This window comes from Salmo salar, chromosome ssa19, assembly GCF_905237065.1.
Source record: "Salmo salar chromosome ssa19, Ssal_v3.1, whole genome shotgun sequence".
In the NCBI taxonomy this organism is placed as follows: Eukaryota; Metazoa; Chordata; class Actinopteri; order Salmoniformes; family Salmonidae; genus Salmo; species Salmo salar.
This window is the reverse complement of record NC_059460.1, coordinates 64,642,136-64,657,904: the sequence shown is the minus strand read 5'-3', so window position 1 is coordinate 64,657,904 and position 15,769 is coordinate 64,642,136. Positions and strand designations below refer to the sequence as shown.

The window sequence follows — 15,769 nt, the reverse complement described above, 5'->3', positions numbered from 1 at the left end:
GCTTGTAGCGTCATCCCAGAAGACGTGAGGCTGTAATCGCTGCCAAAAGTGCTTCAACAAAGTACTGAGTAAAGTGTCTGAATACTTATTTAAATGTGCCATTTCCGTTGTTTATTTTTAATACATTTCTAAAAACCGGTTTTTGCTTTGTCATTATTGGGTATTGTGTGTAGAATGAGGAAATAAAACTATTTAAATCAATTTTAAAATAATGCTGTAATGTAATACAATTTAGAATAAGTCAAGGGGTCTGAATTCTTTCAGAACGCACTGTATTTACAATACTCGTTGCTAGATAAGTGGCTAAATTAGGGCTGGGAATTCCCAGGGACCTCACTATACGATATTACCGCGATACTTCGGTATCGATACGTATTGCGATTTGATGTTCCAAACATATTGCTCACTATATATGTCTGCTGCAGAGGGACAAGAGCCATGAGAAAGCAAATTTTGTAGATAAGTGCTCAAAACATGTTGTCTCACTATTTAAAAAGAAGATGGAGAAAAAGCTATATGATGAGAAATACAGCCGACTAGCACTAGCTAACGTTAACTACCTAGCAAATCAATACTCGGTCACAGTATCAATATAAAATTGGCAAAAATGATATCACGATACCCTATACATTTTTTTACGCATTACTACATAAATTGTGAACATTTAAGAACTCTGGGTTGGACTGTCAGTTTGCAACCACGCTTCATGTAATGTGTAGACATGTTTATGTGTGAATGTTAATTGTTAAGCTGCCAAGTGTTAAACGGTAAACACAAAACTCAAGTAAAAGTGTAACCAAAACCTCTTAAGTGACTAAAGTACAATGGATACCCATGACGTAAGAACTGCTTAAAAATCGGTTTTAACTGTGGGAACTGCATTTGGTTGTTTGTTTAAATTACATGATTCATTTGTTAGTGTCTTCTTTACATTGAAATGTGTCTTACAAATGGTTTCCCTTTGGTGTAACATAGTGGTTATTATGAGATAAGACTTGACAACTAACATATTCTTCCAATAAAAAAGGTTATACATTCAACAAACAAGATGTTTCTGTAGTTAAGTTTAAAACTTTATTTTTTGGTCATTGTAGTTTAAAGTATTTTTTTGTATTTTCCATATTTTTATTATTCATAATTCGCTATAAGAGAGAGGAAAGGGGAAGGGTGGGTTGATACCGGGTTAAAGTAAAAATCCAATCTCCTCATTTATGGCATTCCATTCATTCCTCCTTTTTGCGACACTCAACGATTTCTGAGCAAGTGTTTGTATTTCTTCTGTCCATTCGCCCAATATCAAGGAACTTAAACTAAAGGAGTCAGTCTCAAAGCGATTTGATGTTGTCAAACGTTGTGTCCTTCGCTCGTTTGGCGTCCATGTCTTTTCTCTCCACTATGATGATCTCACGTGGTCGTGTCTTTTGTCTTTAATATGGAAGGAGCTGGAAGAGAGAACCGAGACGAAGGTTTGGATTGGGTGCGGCTTCTGTTGACGCCGCTTATCATCATCATCATCAGTTGGGCTATAACCGAGGCTTTAGCGACGATGAAGCTGAGAAGTGTAGCTGACCAATGAGGTCTTGCCGCTTCTCCCTGCAAGCCCATCACTGTGTCACGTGATTGTGTCACTTCTTGGTTGGGTGTGGTCATGTCCAGAGGGCGAGGGGGGGTGGACCGTTCGAGGGACAGTTCTTCTGGGAGGGGAGAACAGAGGAGCTCAGTTTCCAGGAGGGTGGAAGGGAGAGGGGTGCGTCTGTACCTGCATCGCTGTGGGGGAAAAAACAGAAGGAAGATTTGAGTATCGATTAACACAATATTACTATGGACAAAATATAAGATGAGTAGTAGTGTTTCAGTTCAAAGGGCACCATTCACCTATTTGATATTTATGGAGGATGTAATAGTACCTTCAGACAAAATATTCCAAAAGTACTTTTCAACTACAGTCATCACAAAACACATAAGAAACCAGCATTTATAACTTCAGTTTTTAGGAAAGTTCTATATAAACGGCCAACAGTGAGACAATATATATGCGAAGAAGTCCAGATACTGCTTCTCCAATAGAAATCCCAGATCACGCTTGTAGGTGATGTCATGGCGGCTTAGCTCATGCGCAAAAACACATCATAGGGTCCAACGGAGTCGCGCTGAACTGCACATGTGCAAACCCGTCAAATGAAAAGGCACTTATCCGCTATAGTTTTTGACAAATGTAAACGTGTCAGTTTAACTTTCACAAGGTTATAGTAATGACATGTTCAGCTACTTAAGACATTGAATCAGGGGTGAAAGTATATTTCATTTCTTACTGGTACGAGACCCGCAAGCTCGCTTAATTACATATCGAATCCCTATTAATTTCATATATGGTCTTTCTATAAATAAAATGGGGCCAATGTGTCACATTAGGATAAACATTACAAAATGTTTTGAAACAAAAATAAAAAAGGATTTTCATGCAGTTCCACGTGTACTTAGAGGAATATATAAAAGTGAATATATTCAAATTAGCCCATAACTCTACCTATTCAACGACATAGGCCAAGGACTATACATCCTTTAACTTTAAGCAGTGTTCATAAAGACATTGGCAAGTCAAATTCAAGGACATTCAGGGACTTTTTCAAGCACTTCATTGTAATTTCCAAGGACCTCAATGTTCTACAATTGTTGCAATTTATATAATTGTACATACAGTACATTCGGAAAGTATTCAGACCCCTTGACTTCTCCCACATTTTGTTACGTTACAGCCTAATAATGACAAAGCAAAAATAGAACTGGAAATATTTCATTTACATAAGTAATCATTTACATAAACCCTTTACTTTGTTGAAGCACCTTTGGCAGTGATTACAGCCTCGCGTCTTCTTGGGTATGAGGCTACAAGCTTGGCACATCTGCATTTATGGAGTTTCTCCCATTCTTCTCTGCAGATCCTCTCAAGCTCTGTCAGGTTGGATGAGGAGCGTCGCTGCACAGCTATTTTCAGGTCTCTCCAGAGATGTTCGATGGGGTTCAAGTACGGGCTCTGGCTGGGCCACTAAAGAACATTCAGAGACTTGTCCCAAAACCACTCCTGCATTGTCTTGGCTGTGTGCTTAGGTTCGTCAAGAGTGCAAAGCTGTCATCGAGGTTACTTTGAAGAATCTCAAATATAATATATATTTTCATTTGTTGAACACTTTTTTGAAATACCACATATGGAATCATGTAGTAAGCATAGTTTTGATGTCTTCACTATTATTCTACAATGTAGAAAATAGTCAAAATAAAGAAAAACCCTTGAATAAGTAGGTGTTCTAAAACTTTTGACTGCTACTGTATGCCTATTGTAATGACATTCAGCGATTGTTTCATTGAATTGCATCCACTGTTTTCCGCGCACGTCTCGGTCACTCACCTCCGCGTCGTCTCGATCTCGGCCACTCATCTCTGCCTTGGGAAAATGTAAGTGTTCTCGTCGAACCACGAGACAAGTTGGAGCATATACCACCCGGTTCCATTCAAGTTCATTCACTCATATTTCATGCGGCTGACATGCGGTAATGTAAAATAATGATGTAATAGCCTAGTTTTCTTGCTATTTTGTTTTAATTGTGATCGGCTCACGTTTTATCGATACAGCGTACCCCCACTATTTATTTTGCAGGGACGCCGTACCGGCCCGGCTTACTTTTACCCACGCATTGAATCAAATCTAGGTTGTGCCTTTAGATTTAGAGAAAATTAACAACTAAGGATGAATATTTCACTTCTACCATTGACTTCCCAAACCCCGGTCTTTTTCTACTACGGAAATGTCGCACCCCCTAGTATAACACTCTGGTCCCCTTCTCTGCACTAATACAAGCTTAGGGAACCTTCATACCTTGTGGATGTCCTATGTAGAAGTGTTGGTGGGCCCCTTGCTGGAGGCCGTGTTGGGGGTGCTGGGAGACTTGTCCAAGGCCGTGCTGGGGGGGCGGGGCCTGGAGCATCACTACCTGCGGGTGGCTGTGTTGGCCCTGGTGGTGGGGTCCCTGCATGGCCCCTTGGACGTGAGCCTACGGAGAGGGACCAGGGACATACAGTATGCAGAAACATACATCAAATGTGTCACACAATATATAAAACACAGGTAAAAAGACATGATCTGCCTAAATATAAACATTAGGACATTGTGTTCTTACAATCACTCTAAATTCCTTATTGCTTAGACATAGAAATTGATGGACAGTTTTGCTTTTTCATTTTAGTCATTTAGCAGACTAATCCAAAGCAATTTACAGGAGAAATTAGGGTTGAGTGCCTTGCTCAAGGACACAGAGACAAACGTTTTACCTAGTCGGCTCGGGGATTCGAACCAGTGACCTTTTGATTACTGGACCAATGTTCTTAACCACTAGGCTACCTGCCACCCATTTGGGATGGAATAGAGTCATTTTTTTTTCACTCCTTCCAAAAGGTGTTTACTTTACAAATCTGGCATTAGATAATATATTTTTGACGGCTTCGAAAAGATATGCAACACAGAAAAAGAAGGATATCTGTTTGTGGGTTAGCCAATTTCAATTATGAAAGAATAAAGGGTGCTGTCAGAAAAGTGAGGAATTCCTGATAACATCAACAACATTTATCTCTGGTTAGTCATAACCAGGGTTATATGAAGGAAAAAAAATGACTGAAAGGACTGGAGGGACTACCTGGACTTTTCCAATAAGAAAGGCACATTTACATTTTATGTTGCAAAATGTTTTAAGACATGTACCCTAATGAAGAGAACCCAGAGTAACTCCAGCAGTGTAAATGTACCTGTGTTATCTGCCCCAGACCAGGGTACGTGTGCGGGATTCCCTGGTGGCCATGCAGGCTGTAGCCCTGAAGGGGGAACGAGCCCTGGGGCGACGTTTGTCCGGGGGGCATATTAGGGGGGGTGGGGGCTGAGAGCGGCCCGGAGTGATATAGAGACTGGGGTTGGGGTCCCGACTGGGCAGAGATGGAGAAGGAAATCATTAGCATAGGATAAACTTAGAGGAAAAAAAAGCTCAGACTCAGCAATATGACGTGACCACGAGTAGTAGTGTGAAACAAAGATATTGCAGATTGAGATAGCTGTGTGACGACAATAGTTGAGAAGATCCATCTCTTGCTTCACGCTCTTTGTATTGAAAGTCAGCCCACTTGTCCTATCGCTGTCCGAGTATACCTTTAACATGGCCCTTCAAAATGCCCAACAACGCTGTATGTCAATAAAAAACGTGGCCAAGACAAAAAGGGGTATGTTCTAGAACTGGTATGCGGTCCGGAGAGGGATGATGAGATTTGAAGCCGGGATGAGGGGTGTTAGTATTACCTGTCCAGGGCTGGGGGCGTGCTGCTGAGGGGGGGGCTGGTTACACGTAGGGGTGCTGGAGGGCCGGGGCTGGTGCACTGCACCCTGGTGATGGGAGAACGACTGGGGGGCTAGAGAGGGGTGAGAAAGAGAGAGCTGAAGACACTTTCCATTATAAATTTCCCAAAACAATGATCCAGTAGCCTGGTACAAGATCTGTTTGTGCTGCATACACAACTCCTATGGTCGTTGGTTGGCTATACAGCACAAATAGCAAACAGATCTTGGACTAGGCTACCCCCAAAACAATGATCCAGTCTAAATCCAGGATCCAACCAGTTTTGGACTCACCATAGATACCCTGCTGTGGCACCAGAGGCCCCTCACCTTGGCTGGGGAACTGGGGGCCCCCTGGAGGGCCCATGGCCTGGGGGTGACTCCCTCCCTGGCCCAACATCCTCGCACCGCCCTGCAGCATGGAGTACATCGGCTGGGGAAGGGAGAGCGGGTGAGATACATAGAGAAAGACAGAGACATTGGTTTCATACCTGACCGCTACAGTTATGATGACCAAAACTGGATAACCACTAAGGCAAAGGGAGGTGGTTAGATTCAAAACTCTGGGGATAGGAAATTGAGGTCTGACCCCCACACAGTACAGCCATAGACACGGACAAACACACACCTTCCCATCCACCCACACTCACCCACTTCTCCACACACTCACACTTCTCACACACCTTCCCACCCACCCACTGACCTGTCCAGGGTAAGGCGTCATGGCCTGGATGACCTGCTGCTGGCTGTACTGCAGGTAGGGCTGGGGGTAGGGCAACGGCACCAGGGGGGCTCCGGCTGCAGACGCCGCCGCCTGTAGCATGGCCTGCGGCGGGCCCGAGTTGCCATGGTCCGAGCGGGGGGCCCCCACCCCTAAGCCTGGGGGAGACCAAAACATGGCTGCATAACAACGGTGACAGGGAGGAGAACTCGCTCACAGTCACATAGACCACACTGCCCAAAATGACGCACTAGTAGATATGAACATGCTTTAAAAGAACTGATTTGATCCCCAGGGGGAAATTACGTCACATGCTTACGATTTAAACTTCGGAACAAGGATAAATTCACTAGTTTTGCCTGACATTCAACTTTACTATAGAACTACAACAGTTTGCCATGCATTAGTAGATAAAGAAGTTAGAATACAAAGAAGTATTAATAATAATAAGTATTCGTAAGGTAAGTAAGGTATATATATATAAATAAATAATCTTACCTAGGTCCCAGATGTATTTTTCTTTTTTTTACCTTAATTTAACTAGGCAAGCCAGTTAAGAACAAATTCTTATTTACAATGATGGCCTCCCCTAACACGGACAACGCAGTGCCAATTGTGCGCCACCCTATTGGACTCCCGATCACGTCCGGTTGTGATACAGCCCGGGATCAAACCAGGGTCTGCAGTGACGCCCCTAGCACTGACATGCAGTGCCTTAGACCGCTGAGCCCCTGTTTGTAATGTCTTGCCAACTCAGCTTGATACTGACCATAGTAGTTGGCCAGACAGCACAAACAGATCTGGGACCAGGCTAGAGTATGTCAAGGTGTAAACAATGCATGCACACTGGTAGGGCGTCGGAGAGGAGGCGTGCAGAGCGCGCATACCTTTGACTCGGGGGTATTTCCCCTGGCAGACTGTCGACATGGTATACTGGTACATATGTGGAGGCTGGAGGGAAACAGAAGCCAGGAGACAAGAGGTCAACACAAAGTTACAAGCCGCATTGGCTTTCCAATGAGGGGATTTAGGCAATTTTAACATGAAATCGTAATAGATCCTAAAATGCGTTCAAACAATAGTGTAACACTGTATATAGTCACACACCACATCACCACTGGTGAAACTCAAGTATAGCATTGACTATAACTAAGCAATAAGGCACAAGGTGGTGTGGTATATGGCCAATATACCACAGCTAAGGGCTGTTCTTAAGGGGAAACAATGTTCCACAGCATGCAGTCAATTCATTCACAGTGTCAGAAGTGTCTTGTGTGTGTGTGGGTTACCTGTACAGTTTGGATCTGTGTGTGCATTACCTGTACAGAGTGGATCTGGGAGATGTAGGAGAGGTAGGGGGCGTTGTAGATGGGACCCTGGCTGCCTGGGTGCTGCAGCACCACCGCAGGGCTGGGAGGGGGTGGCCGGGGGGGCGTGGGTGAAGGGTTGGGCTTCGTCTGCAGACACAGAGGGAAGGGGGAAGAACCATTTATATCAGTTTGGTAAGTAGATGTCTAGGCAGTGTTTGGTAAACTCCAGGGTGAACTTTCCCCTAGATACAGATAAGATCAGCTTCCCCTCCCCCCAATCTAGGGATGGGCACGGTTATTTGAATATTCGATATCTCCCCAAAATGAATGACATTATTTGAATATTGAAATGATTTCAAATGCCCATCCCTACGCCAATCCTAAATCATTAGTGGGGAAAATGTAAAACGGACACAAAAATAAGTATCTACGGGCAACTTTACCCTACAACAGGAATGGGCAAATATTATTATTTAAAAAAGTTCAGTTAGAATAGTAGAATACACACGGTGCAAATGTTTTTCTGTTGATTTTTGTGCAACAGCAATCTCTTATGTCAGATAGCTAGGTTTCCATCCAATTTGCAACAGATTTTCATGCAAAGTTTAAAATCTGCATAAAATAATATGCGCATTTTCCCACCAGAGATGTGTTTCCATCAAACTGACTTATTGCGAATAAAAGTATGTGCGTGATGACGTTGCGCACATAAACATAACGTTTGCAGTTAAATTCCCCATGTACCGAATGAAAAATACAAGTTAAATGGTTTCCATCGCATTTTCAACTCTGATGGTTTTGTCACAAAAACTGTTGCGTTATATAGCAAATGTGCCCACTCTGGTCTTGGCACGTGTGCTCTAGCCAACAGCTCGCAGATACAGTGCCGTGAAAAAATATTTGCCCCCTTTCTGATTTTCTCTATTTTTGCATATTTTTGACACTGAATGATATCAGATCTTCAACCAGAACCTGACATGCATTGTTAGGTTTCCGCCAGACATAAAATGGACCCATCTCGTCCAAAAAGTTGACTCAAGTTTGCCAAAAGCACCTGGATGATCATCAAGACTCTTGGAAAAATGTTCTATGGACAGATGAGTCAAAAGTATAACTTTTTGGGTGACATGGGTCCCATTATGCCTGGCGAAAACCAAACACTACATTCCACAGTAAGAACCTTATACCAACAGTCAAGCATGGTGGTGGTAGTGAGATGGTTTGGGGATGCTTTGCTGCCTCAGGACCTGGACGACATGCCTTAATAGAAGGAACCATGATTTTTTTCTCTGTATCAGCGAATTCTACAAGAGAATATCAGGCCATCCGTCTGTGAGCTGAAGCTGAAGCGCAGCTGGATCATGCAGCAAGACAATGATCCAAAACACACAATCAAGTCTACATAAAAATGGTTAAAAAGCAACAAATTTGAAGTTTTGGAATGGCCTAGTCATAGTCCAGACCTAATCCCAATTGAGATATTGTGGCAGGACTTGAAACGAGCAGTTCATGCTTGAAAACCCACAAATGTCAACGAGTTAAAGCAGTTCTGCATGCCATATTGGGCCAAAATTCCTCCACAGCGATATGAGACTGATCAACAACTACAGGAAGCATTTGGTTGCAGTCATTGCAGCTAAAGGTGGCACAGACAGTTATTGAGTGTAAGGGTGCAATTAATTTTTCACACAGGGGAATTGAATGTTGCATAAATTTGTTAAATAAATAAAGTATTTTTTTGTTATTTGTAAACTCAGGTTCCCTTTATCTAATATTAGGTTCTGGTTGAAGATCTGATAACATTCAATATTAAAAAATATTCAAAACTAGAAAATAGAAATAGAATAGATAGAAAATAGCAAATACTTTTTCACAGGACTGTACATTATGAGATTATTATGGATAAGAGTGATATTCTTTTTATTTGTCAAACGGCAGCGAAGCATCGATCATCATGTCACAGAAATAAGACCCTAGATATTTTATTGGAAAGAAACATCGAGCTCATCACATGTAATTTCACCACCCTGTGAAGTTCATCATAACTTATTTCATCTGTAGCCTAACAAACTGCATGGTTTTCCAAGTCGTAGTGGGAGAATCACACAACATATCATTGTGTGACTCCAAGTCGACTTCAATATGGCGGTTATTATATCAATATTTGCGCATAAAAGGCATTTCCATCACAATCTCGCATAATTCATTTTACTGACACAACAAAAAAAAAGAGCCCACCAGGTCGAAGAAACAAATTGCATTTATCAAATTGTACCGGCATATCCTCTTTCCATCAGCCAGGCCTTGACTTTTTTCATGCATCAGGTAAATCATCCACATGAAATGGTTAGATAGAAACCTGGTTAGACACTCAAAAAAAGCAAAACACTTAGGGTTCTCAAAAAAAAAAAGAAGTCTGACTGCATGTGTGGGTACGCCGACCCGCGAGCCACTGCTGCCCCTCATAATGAGTTTTTGTGGCCTCCCCCGATCAAAGTTGCCCATCCCTGCCCTACACCATTTCACGCGTAGACCTCTAGACATCGTTTGGTGCATAGGCGTGTCTAGACAGTGTTTCGTAGTATAGATACAGTAGATAGATAGCAGACGCTTTAACCAAAGCGACTTACAGTCATGATGTGTACAAGCGCCATACGTCAAGACAAAGTCATTGTTTGGTTAGTAGACATCAAGACATTTTAGATCCTAATTATTTTTGCTCTTCTTGACATGTCATTACACCTTCTTGCTTACCAGAGTGAGCGCCATTTTGTTTGGGTTGAACTCTTTGGCGTTGGGATTCAGAGTTGACTTCCTGACTTGACTGAGAGAGAGAGAGAGAGAGAGAACACTGTTAGTACTGTATACACAATGATATCCACTGCTCTGTAACCAAATCCATCTATAAACCAGAAAGTAGTGCTGGGTGATGTGCTTTTTGAGGTAGGTTCAGTTTAGATTATTTTTTTTAAAAAATCTCTGTTTTCGATTTAGGTTTAGATAATTTTAAACATAAAATGCATGTAGTATGTGAGTTGAATGCTTTAACAGAATGAAACAATTATTAAAAGTCCCATGATGGTAGTGACTGCCCATTACTGCTTCAATAAAATATTTCTAATTTCTATAGAGCTGCTGTCTATGTATACTTATGACTGCTAAATACCAACTATCAATCACTTAGATTGTGTATTTTCAGGTAGAGATACCTCGTGGAGCAACTGCTCTTTATCCCTCTCGATCGCAAGTCTTCTTTCTCTTCTCTCCATTTCAGTGTCTGGACAAGTAGACGCGCAATGGATTATGGTCATTGGCTAAACTATGTAGAATTTTGGCCTGTTGGGAACTTTCAACTCCCTACTACATTGCACAGTTTGGGCTTGATCTGATTAATCTCTAGAGAAACTGCATGTTGAGCTCACAGAAGAAAAAAAACGAACGAAATGGAATTCTAATAATTGAACCGACGTTGGTCAATTAGTTGTTTAAAAAAATGAAAAATAACTGACATTTTGGTTAATCGCTCAGCACTACCAGAAAGAAATCTCCTTTCAGTCTTCAGCAAAACTCACTCAATCACAACCTCCACTCGCTCTGCCTTCTCCTGTCTGGACTCCTCACTTCCTGGGGTCCTGGCTGACTGGGATTGTCCTGGCGATTGCCTATCTGAAATGGGGCTGGCGTTGGTAGCGGCTGCGCTGGAACTGGGCTCCTTGGCAGGGTCCCCTGAGGGGGAAGCGGAGGGCTGGGAAGTACTTTGGGGGGGCGGGGGTCTGTTTGGAGTCTGAGGAGGCGGGGCTGGGGTACGAGGGGAAGGGCTTGGCCGTGTCAGAGGGAGATACCGCTGGAGCACTGGAGCCACATCCGCTGGGCTGAAGCTGAGGAGAATCACATTAAATCAATATTGATTTATACAGCCATTTCATACAAAGCAAGTGCAACTCAATGCACTCTATGCTAAAAAGAAAGAAACAAGAGGGATATAAAATTACAAGGAGGATGAAACTTTAGTAAGGGGTGCTAGACCACTTGCATTTCTCAAAACACATTTCCAAGTTATTTTACAAACACATGATTAAAAGGGTTTAACAGTAGAAATGGGTTATAAACTAGAAATGTAAGTAATTTATTTCTGACTACTTATAAAAGTGAATAAGCTCAGTAAACTCTCACTGTCAACTGCGTTTATTTTCAGCAAACTTCACATATTTGTATGAACATAACAAGATTCAACAACTGAGACGTGTTCCACAGACATGTGACTAACACAAATGGAATAACGTGTCCCTGAACAAAGGGGAGGTCAAAATCAAAATGAACAGTAAGTATCTGGTGGCCACCAGCTGCATTAAGTATTGCAGTGCATCTCCTCCTCATGGACTGCACCAGATTTGCCAGTTCTTGCTGGGAGATGTTAACACACTCTTCCACCAAGGCACCTGCAAGTTCCCGGACATTTCTGGGGGGAATGGCCCTAGCCCTCACCCTCCGATCCAACAGGTCCCAGACGTGCTCAATGGGATTGAGATCCGGGCTCTTCGCTGGCCATGGCACAACACTGACATTCCTGTCTTGCAGGAAATCACGCACGGTATTGTCATGCTGGAGGGTCATGTCAGGATGAGCCTGCAGGAAGGGTACCACATGAGGGAGGAGGATGTCTTCCCTGTAACGCACAGTGTTGAGATTGCCTGCAATGACAACAAGCTCAGTCCGATGAGGCTGTGACACACCGCCCCAGACCATGACGGACCCTCCACCTCCAAATCTATCCCGCTTCAGAGTACAGGCCTCGGTGTAACGCTCATTCCTTCGACGATAAACGCGAATCCAACCATCACCCCTGGTGAGAGAAAACCGCGACTCGTCAGTGAAGAGCACTTTTTGCCAGTCCTGTCCAGCGACGGTGGGTTTGTGCCCATTGGCGACGTTGATGTAAGGCAGGTCCTCACCAGACAACAGGCCTACAAGCCCTCGGTCCAGCCTCTCTCAGCCTATTGCGGACAGTCTGAGCACTGATGGAGGGATTGTGCGTTCCTGGTGTAACTCGGGCAGTTGTTGTTGCTATCCTGTACCTGTCCTGCAGGTGTGATGTTCGGATGTACCGATCCTGTGCAGGTGTTGTTACACGTGGTCTGCCACTGCGTGGACGATCAGCTGTCCGTCCTGTCTCCCTGTAGCGCTGTCTTAGGCGTCTCACAGTACAGACATTGCAATTTATTGCCCTGGCCACATCTGCAGTCCTCATGCCTCCTTGCAGCATGCCTAAGGCACGTTCACGCAGATGAGCAGGGACCCTCCTGGGCATCTTTCTTTTGGTGTATTTCAGAGTCAGTAGAAAGGCCTCTTTAGTGTCCTAGTTTTCATAACTGTGACCTTAATTGCCTACCGTCTGTAAGCTGTTAGTGTCTTAACGACCGTTCCACACGTGCATGTTCATGGACTGTTTATGGTTCATTGAACAAGCATGGGAAACAGTGTTTAAACCCTTTACAATGAAGATCTGTGAAGTTATTTGGATTTTTATGAATTATCTTTGAGAGACAGGGTCCTGAAAACGGGACGTTTCTTTTTTTGCTGAGTTTATCTGTCCAACTTGGTCCTGCTTCTTGAAATACCACCAGCCCAGGACTTGACAGAACAATTCTTTTCATCAAGAGAATTTAGACTCAGAGGTAATTGCAGATTTCTCGTTCACACATGGCTAAGGAGCAGCGACAGAAGTCTTACCCTGAATTCTTTGCCGAATTTCCGCAGCTCTTCAATTTGTGACCTTTGCTGAATGGAGGGAGCTGAGTGGAAAGGGGGAGAGAAAGGATACAAAAAAAGTTCTCATGCAGGAAAGAATGTGTGTTTTTGGCTGCACTTTTCTTTCTGACAGCACCTTATGGCAAACAAATGCTTTTCTACAGGAATACTCTTCTCATCGACGACAACAGCTAATTGACACACTAACATGCACACACTTTTTGAGGTGAGACACCGCAACGGGCAAACAGTTAAAAATAGGGGGTGGCCACTAGCCATCCTACCGACCAGAATATCTGCTGTCATTTTCTGTTCATTTCCCAAAGGTGTCTACATGTTGAATCAGCGCAGTCACCGTTCATCGACACCCAGGAGGTGCTTTAACCGTTCGTTGTCGAGGTGTGTCTAACCTCTAATACACACATTTCACAAACACACACCTTTACTCTTGCCATCTTCCGTGCTGCCTGGACTCTCTGCTGATCGTTCTTTGGCAGCCATACAGAGAATCTCGTTCACTGTAGAACAGACAGACAGAATGAGAGACAGAGATAGAAAAAAACCACACAGGGGACCAATTAGCCACTGGAAAACCCCAACCACTTGAACAGATTCCCACAAAACACCTGCCTGGTTCTTGTACAGGTGACCCTGTCCTGATGACAGTTGGGGCCCTTTTCATTTCTTAATATAGACTCAATAAGCACAATGAAAACAAACTGAGACCGGACGTGGAAGATGTAGTAGTGCTTTCAGCCAAATGTATCAAAGTTTGTTTTATAAATACCTATTATCATGAGCAATTTCATTGTCGTCACCACTACTCAACTACCACAACCTGTCTCCGCTTGTTTATAAATATAGTTTGTTGATTGTTGTCATTGTTCGAACCATCAATGGGGAAGAGCGGGGCGAGGCCTGATGTTTTCTGGGCGGGCATGGAGACAGATGACGTGTCCAGGTACTGCACTGAGTCCTGCGAGCCAGATTTCGGGGAGCGGGAGGCTGAGGGAGGACAAGACAGAACAGAGGTCAGAATGAAAGACAATGAGTCGTTATAAATGGTTAGCATTTTTGGCTGTGTCTGAAATGGCACACTGTTCCCTTTAAAGTGCACCACTTTCTGCCCTGGCACCCTATTACCTATATAGGGTCAAAAGTATTGCACTATATACAGTTGAAGTCAGAAGTTTACATACACCTTAGCCAAATACATTTAAACTCAGTTTCACAATTCCTGACATTTAATCCGAGTAAAAAAATCCATGTCTTAGGTCAGTTAGGATCACAACTTTATTTTAAGAATGTGAAATGTCAGAATAATAGTAGAGAATTATTTATTTCAGCTTTTATTTCTTTCATCACATTCCCAGTGGGTCAAAAGTTTACATACACTCAATTAGTATTTGGTAGCGTTGCCTTTAAAATGTTTAACTTGGGTCAAACGTTTCAGGTAACCTTCCACAAGCTTCCCACAATAAGTTGGGTGAATTTTGGCCCATTCCTCCTGACAGAGCTGGTGTAACTGAGTCAGGTTTGTAGGCCTCCTTGCTCGCACACGCTTTTTCAGTTCTGCCCACACATTTTCTATAGGATTGAGGTCAGGGCTTTGTGATGGCCACTCCAATACCTTGACTTTGTTGTCCTTAAGCCATTTTGCCACAACTTTGGAAGTATGCTTGGGGACATTGTTCATTTGGAAGACCCATTTGCAACCAAGCTTTAACTTCCTGACTGATGTCTTGAGATGTTGCTTCAATATATCCACGTAATTTTCCATCCTCATGATGCCATCTATTTTGTGAAGGGCACCAGTCCCTCCTGCAGCAAAGCACCCCCACAACATGATGCTGCCACCCCCGTGCTTCACGGTTGGGATGGTGTTCCTCGGTTTGCAAGCCTCCCCCTTTTTCCTCCAAACATAACGATGGTCATTATGGCCAAACAGTTCCATTTTTGTTTCATCAGACCAGAGGACATGTCTCCAAAAAGTACGATCTTTGTCCCCATGTGCAGTTGCAAACCGTAGTCTGGCTTTTTTATGGCAGTTTTGGAGCAGTGGCTTCTTCCTTGCTGAGCGGCCTTTCAGGCTGTCGATATAGGACTTGTTATTACTGTGGATATAGACACTTTTGTATCTGTTTCCTCCAGCATCTTCACAAGGTCCTTTGCTGTTGTTCTGGGATTGATTTGCACTTTTCGCACCAAAGTACGTTCATCTCTAGGAGACAGAACACGTCTTCTTCCTGAGCGGTATGATGGCTGCGTGGTCCGATGGTGTTTATACTTGCGTACTATTGTTTGTACAGACGAACGTGGTATCTTCAGGAATTTGGAAATTGCTCCCAAGGATGAATCAGACTTGTGGAGGTCCACAATTTATTTTCTGTGTCATGCACAAAGTAGATGTCCTAACCGACTTGCCAAAACTCTAGTTTGTTAACAAGAACTTTGTGGAGTGGTTGAAAAACAAGTTTCAATGATTCCAACCTAAGTATGTAAACTTCCGACTTGAACTGTATATAAGGAATAGTGTGCCATATCAGATGCATATGAAATGCGAGTTAGTAGTTAGTTTACTAACCAACATCTACCATTAGTAGCAATTCTCATTGG

General features: G+C 43.2%; 1 pseudogene across 1 annotated transcript in view; it reads right to left on the bottom strand.

The window, feature by feature from the left end:
- Positions 1 to 444: 444 nt before the first annotated feature.
- LOC106579060 (ataxin-2-like protein) overlaps positions 445 to 15,769 on the bottom strand; it is an 83,206-nt pseudogene continuing 67,881 nt past the window's right edge. The window contains exons 11-23 of the transcript XR_006760770.1: positions 14,045 to 14,158; positions 13,594 to 13,671; positions 13,136 to 13,197; positions 10,978 to 11,283; positions 10,160 to 10,229; positions 7,415 to 7,552; positions 6,983 to 7,046; positions 6,078 to 6,253; positions 5,669 to 5,807; positions 5,339 to 5,448; positions 4,798 to 4,971; positions 3,875 to 4,049; positions 445 to 1,767 (exon numbers count right to left, since the gene is read on the bottom strand). The product of XR_006760770.1 is annotated as an ataxin-2-like protein (transcript). The remainder of the gene's footprint in view (positions 1,768 to 3,874; positions 4,050 to 4,797; positions 4,972 to 5,338; positions 5,449 to 5,668; positions 5,808 to 6,077; positions 6,254 to 6,982; positions 7,047 to 7,414; positions 7,553 to 10,159; positions 10,230 to 10,977; positions 11,284 to 13,135; positions 13,198 to 13,593; positions 13,672 to 14,044; positions 14,159 to 15,769) is intronic.